Raw genomic sequence first — 10,573 nt, 5'->3', positions numbered from 1 at the left:
TGTCAACATAGAAAACTATTTTAATGAAAATTCTTATGTGTAATAAACAGTTCACGACATAGAAAGTGCTTTGTACTCGTTGTTTGTGTCAAAAACCCTCACTCGTTCGTTCCTCGCTTGTTCGGTTTTTGACAAAAACAACTCGTGAATAAAACCCCGTACGCCGCACTTTCTATGACGTAAACTATAGATATGTATTATATTTTTCCTGATACTTATAATTTTTCATGATACAAATATATTTTTCCTGATATATATCTTTTTTCATGATACATGTTTTTTTTCCTGATTTATATATATTTTTTTATGATACATATTTTTTTTTCATGATACATATATGTTTTAGTGATAAATATATCTTTTTTATGATACATATGTATTTTTCCAGACAGATATATTTTTTCCAGATACATATATTTTTTCATGACTCATGTATTTTTTCTGATACAAATATTTTTTTATGATACATATATATTTTTCATGATATATATATTTTTTCATGATACTTATGTTTTTCATGATACATATATATTTTTCATGATACATATATATTTTTCATGATACATATATTTTTTCATGATACAAATATATTTTTCCTGATACATTTACTTTTTGAATTTCACGATACTCGTCAGATATATGGCATGACAAGAAATATAAATACGGCTATTGTGACGACTGTCTCAATGGTCAGCGGAGTCAAGATGATATAAAAAACAAAATGGCGGCCGATGTCGATGGTTCAAGGCATTTTTCTTCTCTTTCTCGTCATGCTCAACGAGATCTGCACTGCGAGATTCTGAGTGTTTTGGAGTACTTTTAGGGCGGATTAGATGATTACGTCATTAGATCTGTGATTCCGCAGCGAACAAGAGAATTTGAGTGAAGATTAACTTCACCTGTTGGATTCTGCGTGAAGGCTGAGGTAAACTCTCTCTATTATTTCGAATGAAACGATATAAGCTTAAATTGAATCATATATTGAACTGCTGATATGAAATCAAGTGAACTAAATTTAACTCATGCCATCATCAGTGACATCTACAAACCTCTCTCTCTTATATTCGATACAATTAATTTTTTAGCAGTGACGGCTATATTTTGAAAAGTTAACACAAAGTCACAGAACATAACGTATCATAACATGTGTGTGCACAAGTGTTAAACAGGTTGCTTACAAAAAACAAAAATTATTGCATATTTAGCTCTGCCTTAAAACGTGAAATATAGATACAGTACCTTCTTTCAATTTAAGACTATAAACGTCTCTAGCTGAGTCTATGATGGTAAGACAACTAGGAATGCATGTTTGTTTACAGTCAGGTGAGGCAATTAGGTGTTTTTGTAGATGAGAATTCTTGTCAGTCAACAGATGTTCCATGACGCTTCCTGTAGATGAAAAATGGCATGACGTCTCACCAATGTAACGGGAATCACATCCTGCACTGGGATTTTAAATCATCTGGTATGGGATCTTTGAAGCTGAAAAAATTCTTCACTTTAAAAGACAAAATTGGTAAGAAGCCCAGTGTAAGTTTTTCTGTGATAAATCGAGGTTTTACAAGAAAGCCCTGAAATGTCAGGTGTTGAGCCAACACACTTTCAAAATCTAAAGCAAAAAGGAAGTGATTTCTTTTTATCATGATTGTAGCAATTTAAGGAAATTCAATTCAAGTAGCTCTGACTGTGTCTCCATTTACACACCAACACTTACAGGTGTATCTGTTTGTTTCTGTTCTCATTATTTCTCAACAAATAGAATGACAAGGAATTTTTGTGGTGTAGCCATTCAAACTTGTTGTCAATGTGGTAAGACTCAGCTTCATTTCTTGTGATCCTGTGTACTATGTTGGATCAGAAAGGTTTTTTTTGTCAATCCTATACATGCAGTTTTAAGACACAGAGACATGATCACTATTTGTGACGGCGCTGTCATAATAAGGCCGTTGGCAAAACCAGGATCGGACCGGATCGGATCGGACCGGAATCGGACCGGATCAGATCGGATCGGATCGGATTGACAAAACACGGACCGGAACAATAACAAAATCCCCGCCAAAAGCAGACGATCACCAGACACCATGCTGAAGACAGGAAAAGTCGAATTCTGTGCCTTTCTCTCTTGTGTAGTTGTCTCCTCATTTATTGAGACTCGTCAAAATGTTTTTTTTTCCAGAGTTGATTACAGATTCCAAAGTGGAATTATGAAAGATAGGATGTGAGGAATTGACATCAATAAGCGATTTGACTGCCTGCGCGACGGTCTTCTTCTTCAAACGTGAAAACTGACAACAATTTTTTACCTTACCCCAGTCGCTGACAATTGAACAATAGCCTGATTTAGCAATAGAAAGGGAACGTCAGTTAATGAAAGGAGAGCCCGCAGAATAGTTGGGATTCTACTCGGCTAATATGGCCTGATATGGATATTTTTGCTTCGCGCGCCATCGTCAACTGACATTCCTGTTCTGTTGCTAAATCAGGCTATTGTGCAATTAGAAGGGACTGGGGTAAAATAAAGAATTGTCGTCAGTTTTTATGTTTGAAAAAGAAGACCATTGTGTATGCAGTCAATTCCCTTTTATATAATAACCCAAGTTATTCATGGATTTTGACTGGTTCTTGCCTATGATCGGTTAGAGGACAGACGCACGATTGACGTCACCATCAGCTTTTATGCGAATAAAGTTTAATTCTTTATTACATAAAATAAATAGATTCCATGTAGCCGTGGGTCTGTTCAGTAATAGATCATGGAAGACATGAAAATGTGGTAAGAACAAAAAAGTGGCACACTCGGCTATCGCCTCATGTGCCACTTTTTTGTTCTTACCACATTTTGACGTCATCTGTGATCTATTCCTGAACAGAAGCACGGCAACATGGAATCTAGTTGTTTTTTTTTCAAGTTGCGGGGGTCATTAAGACCATTTAAGGGGTCACCCAGAAGTCATACCAGCAGAGGCCCTTTGGCTCACAGGTCCTCACACGTCCGTACGACGAAACAGATCCTTTTCTGAGGTTAAAAACCTGGCTACTGGCCTATTAATTAATCATTTGTCAGAAAGAAGAAATTCCTGTCCTCTTTAAAAAAAGTTGACACGTATTGCTTACGTGTGGTAGTGAAGTAACACAGCGATTTATTCCATAATGTCAACTGAGCTGTGTGTTGTCTTCCAGGAGATTCAAGTTGTCCTTGCGTAACATGTAGCTCTAACAATGCACGATATTGTTTTGGTATTGTCTATCATTGTAGTGCCATGGTAGAAGTCTTGGGTAAATAGCCTGAGAAGACATGTGGTTACTAGCAAAGTACTGAACCCAGAAAGATTGAAGAAAATAAATGGGAAGTGAAAAACATTGTCTTCTGGGATGACATGTTGACAGTTGTCTTTGCGTAATATGTAGGTCTAACAGTACACGATATTGTTTTGGTATTGTCTATCATTGTAGCGCCATGGTAGAAGTCTTAGATAAATATCCCCTTGAGAAGACATGTGGTTACTAGCAAAGTACTGAACCCAGAGAGATTGAAGAAAATAAAAGGGAATCGAGAAACATTGGCTTCTGGGCTGACATGTTGATCATGCAACTTCTTTCCACCACAAGTGTAAGCGTGCACTGACAGCACCTGACAGTTTTGTAAACAAAAGTTTAAAGCTGAAGTTAACCTAAGCAATATACCACTCAGTAACAGGAGCATAGGACCGAAAATTCTATTTTAATGCTATCAAATGCGAACCAAGCAAGATACAGATTTTGTAAGCTTGCTTTATGCAAAACAAATATTGATGTAAAAGTAAATAAGGACGGTCGATCGAGAATAAATTATTTTGCCATCGGTAACAAAATTTACGACATGAAAACAACATAAATTTTGAACCTTGAATATAAAAAGTTACCATCAGCGAAAACCATTTTGGGAGATTTTAGTTGTTTTGTTGTATTTGTACTTTTGGCAGCACCGAGTAAATCGCTCATCGAATTCAGCGGGCGCAGTGATCAAGTTACCGCGGCATGTTTACTCGCGAAACAGTGAAGCATCTGTGTCAAATGATGCCAAGATACCGGGTTTTTGTTTTTGTTACTCGTCGCTTTTAAGATTCCAGAAGTTTATGTTTCACCACCTGTCTTGCCGTTCCATTCTTGAGCTCCATATGGGTATATTTTCTTTAAAGATGTACTAAAACGCCATTCGTGTTACAATGACTTTCGACGCCATTACAGGTTATGCACCTATCAATGTAAACCCCGTGGGGGGGGGGGGGCAGTGCGGGCAAGGGGTGGGGATTTGACCAAGGAGCAAAAATTCTGGTCAATTTCCCAAAGGTGGGGCAGCATACGTTCATCAAAATGTAGTTAGAAATCTCCAACCAGGGGCAAAATACCAATTAAAAGACAAGCTATGCACATACCTTCAATAACTTTAATGACTTAAACTTGGCATGAATCTCGCAAACTTGATTTATCAACTTATCTCCCTTATGAGACAACATGATGTGTCATGTACATCATCATGCCTGTGAGAGTATTTAGTAGACAATGAATACGAATTTAAGCTGGATCTTAAAACAGTGTGATGATAGATAAACTATCCTTATAAACGATGCTCTACAATCAAGACTTCAACTTAGTTTGAAACTCGAAGACTTGATTTAAAACAAGATGTGTGATCTGTGATCCACAACCTCATGTCTGTAACAGTGACAATGAAAACGATTTTAAACTGGAACTTTTAAAAGCATGTGATTATAGATCACTATCCTTATAAAAAGAGCTCTAGACTAGAGACTTTAACTATGAATTTCTCGAACTTGATTTCAAGAGACAACTGGACTTTTCATCATCAGAAAAGATTATGTGTGATCTACACATACACCACTCCCATAAAAGTAATAATACAAACGAATTTAAAGTGATGATAAATGATACATAACTGATGATAGATCACTATTCTTGATATAAAAGTGTCCCAGACTTAATAGGAATCTCACGAACTTTATGAAATTTAACCACGCTTTATCTTGGTCCCAGTCTCTCCTCCAAAAAAAATTAAATGTCCCGACCCTCGAGCAACGGTACTCGATCAAACCTCCCACGGAGGAGATGGATTTCGCCGGCAAATCCCCACCCCTTGCCCGCACTCCTTCCCCCCCCCCCCCACGGGGTTTACATTGATAGGTGCATTAATTGTGCAGAGCAAGCTACGCATTACCCCAGCCCCCTGAAACCTAACAAAATGCGCACTATGCACAAAGACACAAAGACTCTATGCACAAAGACACTACTTAGCAGGGGAGTGACAGGCAAGACTTTTCCCAACACGGAAAAAAATAACAAAAACAACAAAGAAACCCACGACATGAAACCGAGATTCCGACTGGGTTTGGCAACCCAGTAAGAAAAACGAGATGCTTCCGTGAAGCATACACTGATTTGCCTGTGGTACGTTGTACAGGAAATCAGAAGGCACTGAATTGTGTGGTATTTAACTACAGCACTCCAGTCTATGAAGAATAACAAATAAAAGAGAAGCGAGAAACATTGGCTTCTGGGGTGACATGTTGATAATTTTCAAGTTCCCTTACAACTTCTTTTCACGACAAGTTTAAGCTTGCCCTCTAAGCATCTGACAACTTTCTAGTACCAAAGTTCACTAAAGTTAATCCCTAGGGACCCGGCAGGGTTAGTTTCTGGATGGGAGACCAAAACAATATACCCCTCATAAAATAGAAGCATCGGACCGAACATACTGTTAACGCTAACAAGTGCGAACTCAGCAAGGTAAAGATTTTGTTTGCTTGATTTATGCAAAACAAGAACATCATTTTAAAACCTTATTCTACGCAAAAAGTAGGTTCTGGAGGTAATTTTGAGAGTGGAAATCAAGGTTACGCGGCAGACGGCAAATACAAACTCACGATTTAATTCAGTTAACACACCAGAAAGACGCTAACCTCATTTTGACAAGAAAATGCTTTACTATTGCCATAAAAACTATCCAGTTAAGCTCGCATATCATAACACATGATGAATTCATAAAGGCCACCTTTTCCAGCGAACAATTTTTTGAAACAAACAACATATTTGCTATTAGGAGCAAAAACCCCTTCTATTTTCATTGCGTGCGTGAAGAGAAGAAACTCAATCGCGCCAAATATGCGCAATATTGCAACAAACTAAATTTCAGGATCTAACCGTTTCCATGAAGAACCTCTTCCTTGAATAATGAAGCACAACATAGACGACAAGCTTTCTTTCAAATAATTCTTGGTTGTCACATTTCCAATTATGTTTTTACTAAAGACTGTGCAGATCCACGTAAGGTGTTAGATTCGTTCTCTTTTATTGTTGAACCCATAAGTTACCAGAGAATTTTCCATTTGGTTTCAGTGTTCTACATAACAGCACACTTGGTAATATTTTAGAAATACAGCTCACTTTGATTTCGGCTCGACGGGCGACAGATTGTCGCTTTTAAGATTTCAGGTGTTTGATTTTCGCAGCCTGCCTAGTTTATCCAACTGACTTTCCATTATGGAGCGCCATAAGGGTATATTTTGTTCAAGGATCCACTAAAACGCCATTCGCGTTACATGACTTTCGACACCATTGCAGACTAAGTTAATCGTTCTACTGTGTCCACCAGAGAAATCTACGCATTTCCGACTACCCTCTCGATCCTACGAAAATACGCCCAGAAGGCTCTATGTACAATGATACCACTTAGCAGGGGAGTGACAGGCAAGACTTTTACCGACAGGAAAAAACGACCACGTCACAACTATTAAAGATGAAAAGAAAGCAAGTACACGAAGTACAAAACCATACAGCCGGTAAACAAGAAAATAACTCCGACTTGAGCGATGATGATATGTTCCTGGGATCACTTGAGGTAGACAGTATAAACAACAGCAACCGCAACAAAGTCTTCAGAACAGTTGAGATCACTGTTAAGCCCTACCACAAAAGAACTACCCCGATAGTGTGCAAATTAGACACAAGTGCAGAGACTAATGTAATGCCAGAAACCCATAAGGGTTAAAACGTGTAACGGGCGTTCACAGCTTCCGAATATTCAGTGCTAAGTACCATATTTGGAAACCCCTCGCTCCAGTTAATTTCGCTCGAGAACATTGGTGGTATTGCGTCACGGTGTTCTTGCGAACTGATTGGTTGAATGCTTCTCTCTTGTTGTTCCAAATATGGTACTAAGCAAATTGAATATTCAGAAGCTTATTTCCCAGCACACAAGGGGCCGTTACACGTTTCAACCCTTATGGGTTTCTGGTAATACCCAAGACAGAGTTTGACAAGATCATTGCCTGTCCTAGCGACAAAGCACTTGGACCAAGATCCTCACAGCTTATGGTGGCCAAAAGATTGAATGCATGGGTACCTGTCGGCTATTTATCCACCACAAAGGTGGGATAAAGAAAGCAACCATCACAGTAACCAATATACAAGGAACCGCTATGCTAGGGTGTAAAACATGTGAGAAACTCGGGTTTGTCACCATCAACTGCAACATAGAGAGCACCCCACCGCTAACCAGGGAAATCCTTCTTAGCAGCTAACCGGACCGCTTCGAAGGACTAGGAACATTTAAGGACATGAAACCTTGCAATATTACGCTTGACCCGGCAGCAGAACCGGTTATACACCCACCGCGGTCAGTCCCAGTCAGGAGCTACACGACATGCGGAATCTCGGTGTCATCACACCTGTTGACAGGACAACCGACTGGGTCAACAGTATCGTGTTGAGTGAGAAGAAAACCGAAAAAGGAGAAGTCACCAAGATCAGAGTCTGCTTAGAGCCCCGAGACCTGAACAAATGGATCAAAAGGGAACATTACCGTCAAAAGACAGTTGATGAGGTGGTGACCGAGCTCAATGGCGCTAAGTTCTTCACCATTGTCGACGCAAGGAAGGGGTACTGGCTCGTACCACTCGATGAAGAGAGTTCCTACCTCACTACCTTCAGCACGCCATTCGGCCGATATCGCTTCAAACGTCTCCCATTTGGCCTTGTTGTTTCACAAGACTTGTTTCAAAAACAGCTCGACACAGCATTCAAAGGTCTCGATGGCGTCACCGGTATCGCTGACGACCTATTTGTATATGGATCATCTGAAGTTGAGCACGACAGAAACCTGTCCAAACTCATGGAAAGAGCAAAGCAGAAGGGCGTGGTATTCAACAAAGACGAAGTGCAGTTCAAGTGTAATAAAGTCAGCTTCTTTGGACACACCTGGACGCCACAGGGAGTCAAACCTGACAACAAGAAAGTATCAGCAATCATAGATATGAAACTGCCTGAGGATGTCAAGAGCCTACAGAGTTTTCTTGGCTTATTCAATTGTCTGACGAGATATTCCGGACTCCTGGTTACGCTATCAGCACCACTGAGGGACCTGACCAAGAGAGAGACAGTACTCCTGGGGACCTGAGCACGACCGAGCCTTCACCGAGGTCAAGAAGGAAGTCTCATCGCTCGGCGTACTTAGGTACTTCGACTCGCATGCAGAAACTGTCATTCAATATGACGCCTCGCTGAAAGGATTAGGCGCTGTACTACTGCAAGACGGAAAGCCTGTATGTTATGCCTCTAACGCCCTCACCGAGACCGAACAGCAATACAGTAACATTGAACGTGAGGCACTCGGCGTCATCTGGGGACTTGAAAGGTTCCAGTACTTAATCTACGGCAAGTCCTGCACTATCCACTCAGATCACAAGCCGCTGGAGGCGATTTTCAAGAAGAAACTAAGAAACTGCCTTCCAAGATTACAGAGGTTTGTACTACGAGCTCTGAAGTACGACGTTACCGTGAAGTACGTTAAGGGAGCCGAGGTACCCATTGCCGATGCCCTCTCCAGAGTATCGCCACAGCCAGCCCCACCCGAAGGAGAATTCCCACAGTTAGACATCCACCAGATCACAAGGAATCTCCCAGCATCACCGATAAAGCTTCAACAGATTCGCAACGAGACAGCCAACGACCCAAAGTTAAGCAAACTCCGAGAAGTGATACATGAAGGGTGGCCTGCGACCAGAGAGAAATGCCCCAAAGCACTCCACAACTACTGGAACTTCCGCAAGGAACTCACCATTGAGGATGGCCTCATCCTGAAGCAGGAACGAATAGTCATGCCTACCACCCTCAGGCCTGACACTCTCAACACCACCCACCACGGACATCTCGGACAAGAGAAGTGCCTTCTACGTGCCAGATCAGCAGTATTTTAGCCAGGCATCACCAAAGATGTCACCAACCTAGTCCAAAACTGTGCCACCTGCCAAGCACATCAAAGAAAACAACAGAAGCAGCAAATCCTACAGCCTCAACCACCCTGCTACCTATGGCAGATACTGAGCTCAGATCTGTTTGAGTTCAAAGGAAACCAATACCTCCTGATATCCTACAAGTACAGCAAGTTTGCAATCGTTAGGAAGCTCACCGGCATTACCTCCCGTGCCATAATCAACCACCTGAAAAGCATCTTCGCTGAGCATGGGATACCGGAACGGCTCACCACAGACAACGGCCCTCAGTATACATCACAGGAGTTCCACGACCTCATGCAGGCCTATGGAGTAGAACATAATACCAGCTCACCGATGTATCCCCAGTCTAATGGCTCCGCAGAACATATGGTTCAGACGGTAGAGAATATCTTCAAGAAATGTGACGAGGAAGGTGAAGATCCTTATCTTGGACTACTATCCTACCGTACGACACCTGTCAGCAGCAACTTGAAATCTCCAGCAGAACTGCTAAACAACCGCAAGTTCAGGACCACACTACCAATGTCCAAGCGCGTAAGTGTCAGCGACACCACCAGGAAGACAAAGGAAGAGCTGTATCAGCGATAAAAGCTACAAGCATTCTACTACAACAAGACTGCTGGACCGACGCTACAACCATTACAACCAGGTCAGCCAATCAACATCTATGACAACCACACTCAGAGATGGGAACGAGGCACAGTTGTCAGTCCGGCATAGGAACCAAGATCCTTCATTGTTCAGAACGACCGAACAGAAGGTGTCTACCGTCGCACTCAATCACAGCTGAAACCCAGACCCGAGGTACGGGACGACAGCACCAAAGAAACACCACCAACTGCTCCTGAGACAGCAACCTCAGCTCAGGACGGTCGCGCCAACACAACAAGATCTGGACGCATTTCAAAACCCCCAGACAGACTAGACATTTAAATGCTTGGATACTTGAACTATGTTGAACACTACCGTATAGTCATGAACACTATCATTAGTTATGCATATCATTTTACATACGATCGTTTCAATTCGTTTGTTTAAAACAAGGGGGATGTAACAGTATCTGACGTCGTATGTTGTTATGTAACTCAACGATTTCTCATGTCACGCGCTTTGATTACGTAAAGTGTAATTTAACGTGTGTAATTTTGCTCAGGATTGTGTTTATATTTTTTAGTAACGGCTGAATAAACCTTTTGGAGTTATACTTCGAATCAATTTTACAATTGTAGATCATTGTAGGTCATTCCTTGTTTTAGTAACTACGAACGAAAAAGCTATCCTCA

General features: G+C 41.0%; 1 long non-coding RNA gene across 3 annotated transcripts; it reads left to right on the top strand.

Annotated features, from left to right (window-relative positions):
- The first annotated feature begins 717 nt into the window (after nucleotides 1-717).
- Nucleotides 718-10,491, top strand: LOC138049024 (uncharacterized). Of its 3 annotated transcripts, XR_011132281.1 has the most exons (4): nucleotides 718-925; nucleotides 1,366-1,516; nucleotides 1,760-1,809; nucleotides 3,454-4,203. It is a non-coding gene; the product is annotated as an uncharacterized lncRNA (long non-coding RNA). The 3 variants fall into 3 exon arrangements; XR_011132282.1 differs by lacking the exons at nucleotides 1,760-1,809; nucleotides 3,454-4,203 and adding an exon at nucleotides 8,082-10,491; XR_011132280.1 differs by having other exon boundaries at nucleotides 1,760-4,211.
- The last annotated feature ends 82 nt before the right edge of the window (nucleotides 10,492-10,573 follow it).

Source organism: Montipora capricornis, chromosome 5 (assembly GCF_036669925.1).
Source record: "Montipora capricornis isolate CH-2021 chromosome 5, ASM3666992v2, whole genome shotgun sequence".
NCBI lineage: Eukaryota > Metazoa > Cnidaria > Anthozoa > Scleractinia > Acroporidae > Montipora > Montipora capricornis.
The sequence above is the reverse complement of the archived record's forward strand: the minus strand, read 5'-3'. Positions and strand labels throughout refer to the sequence as shown.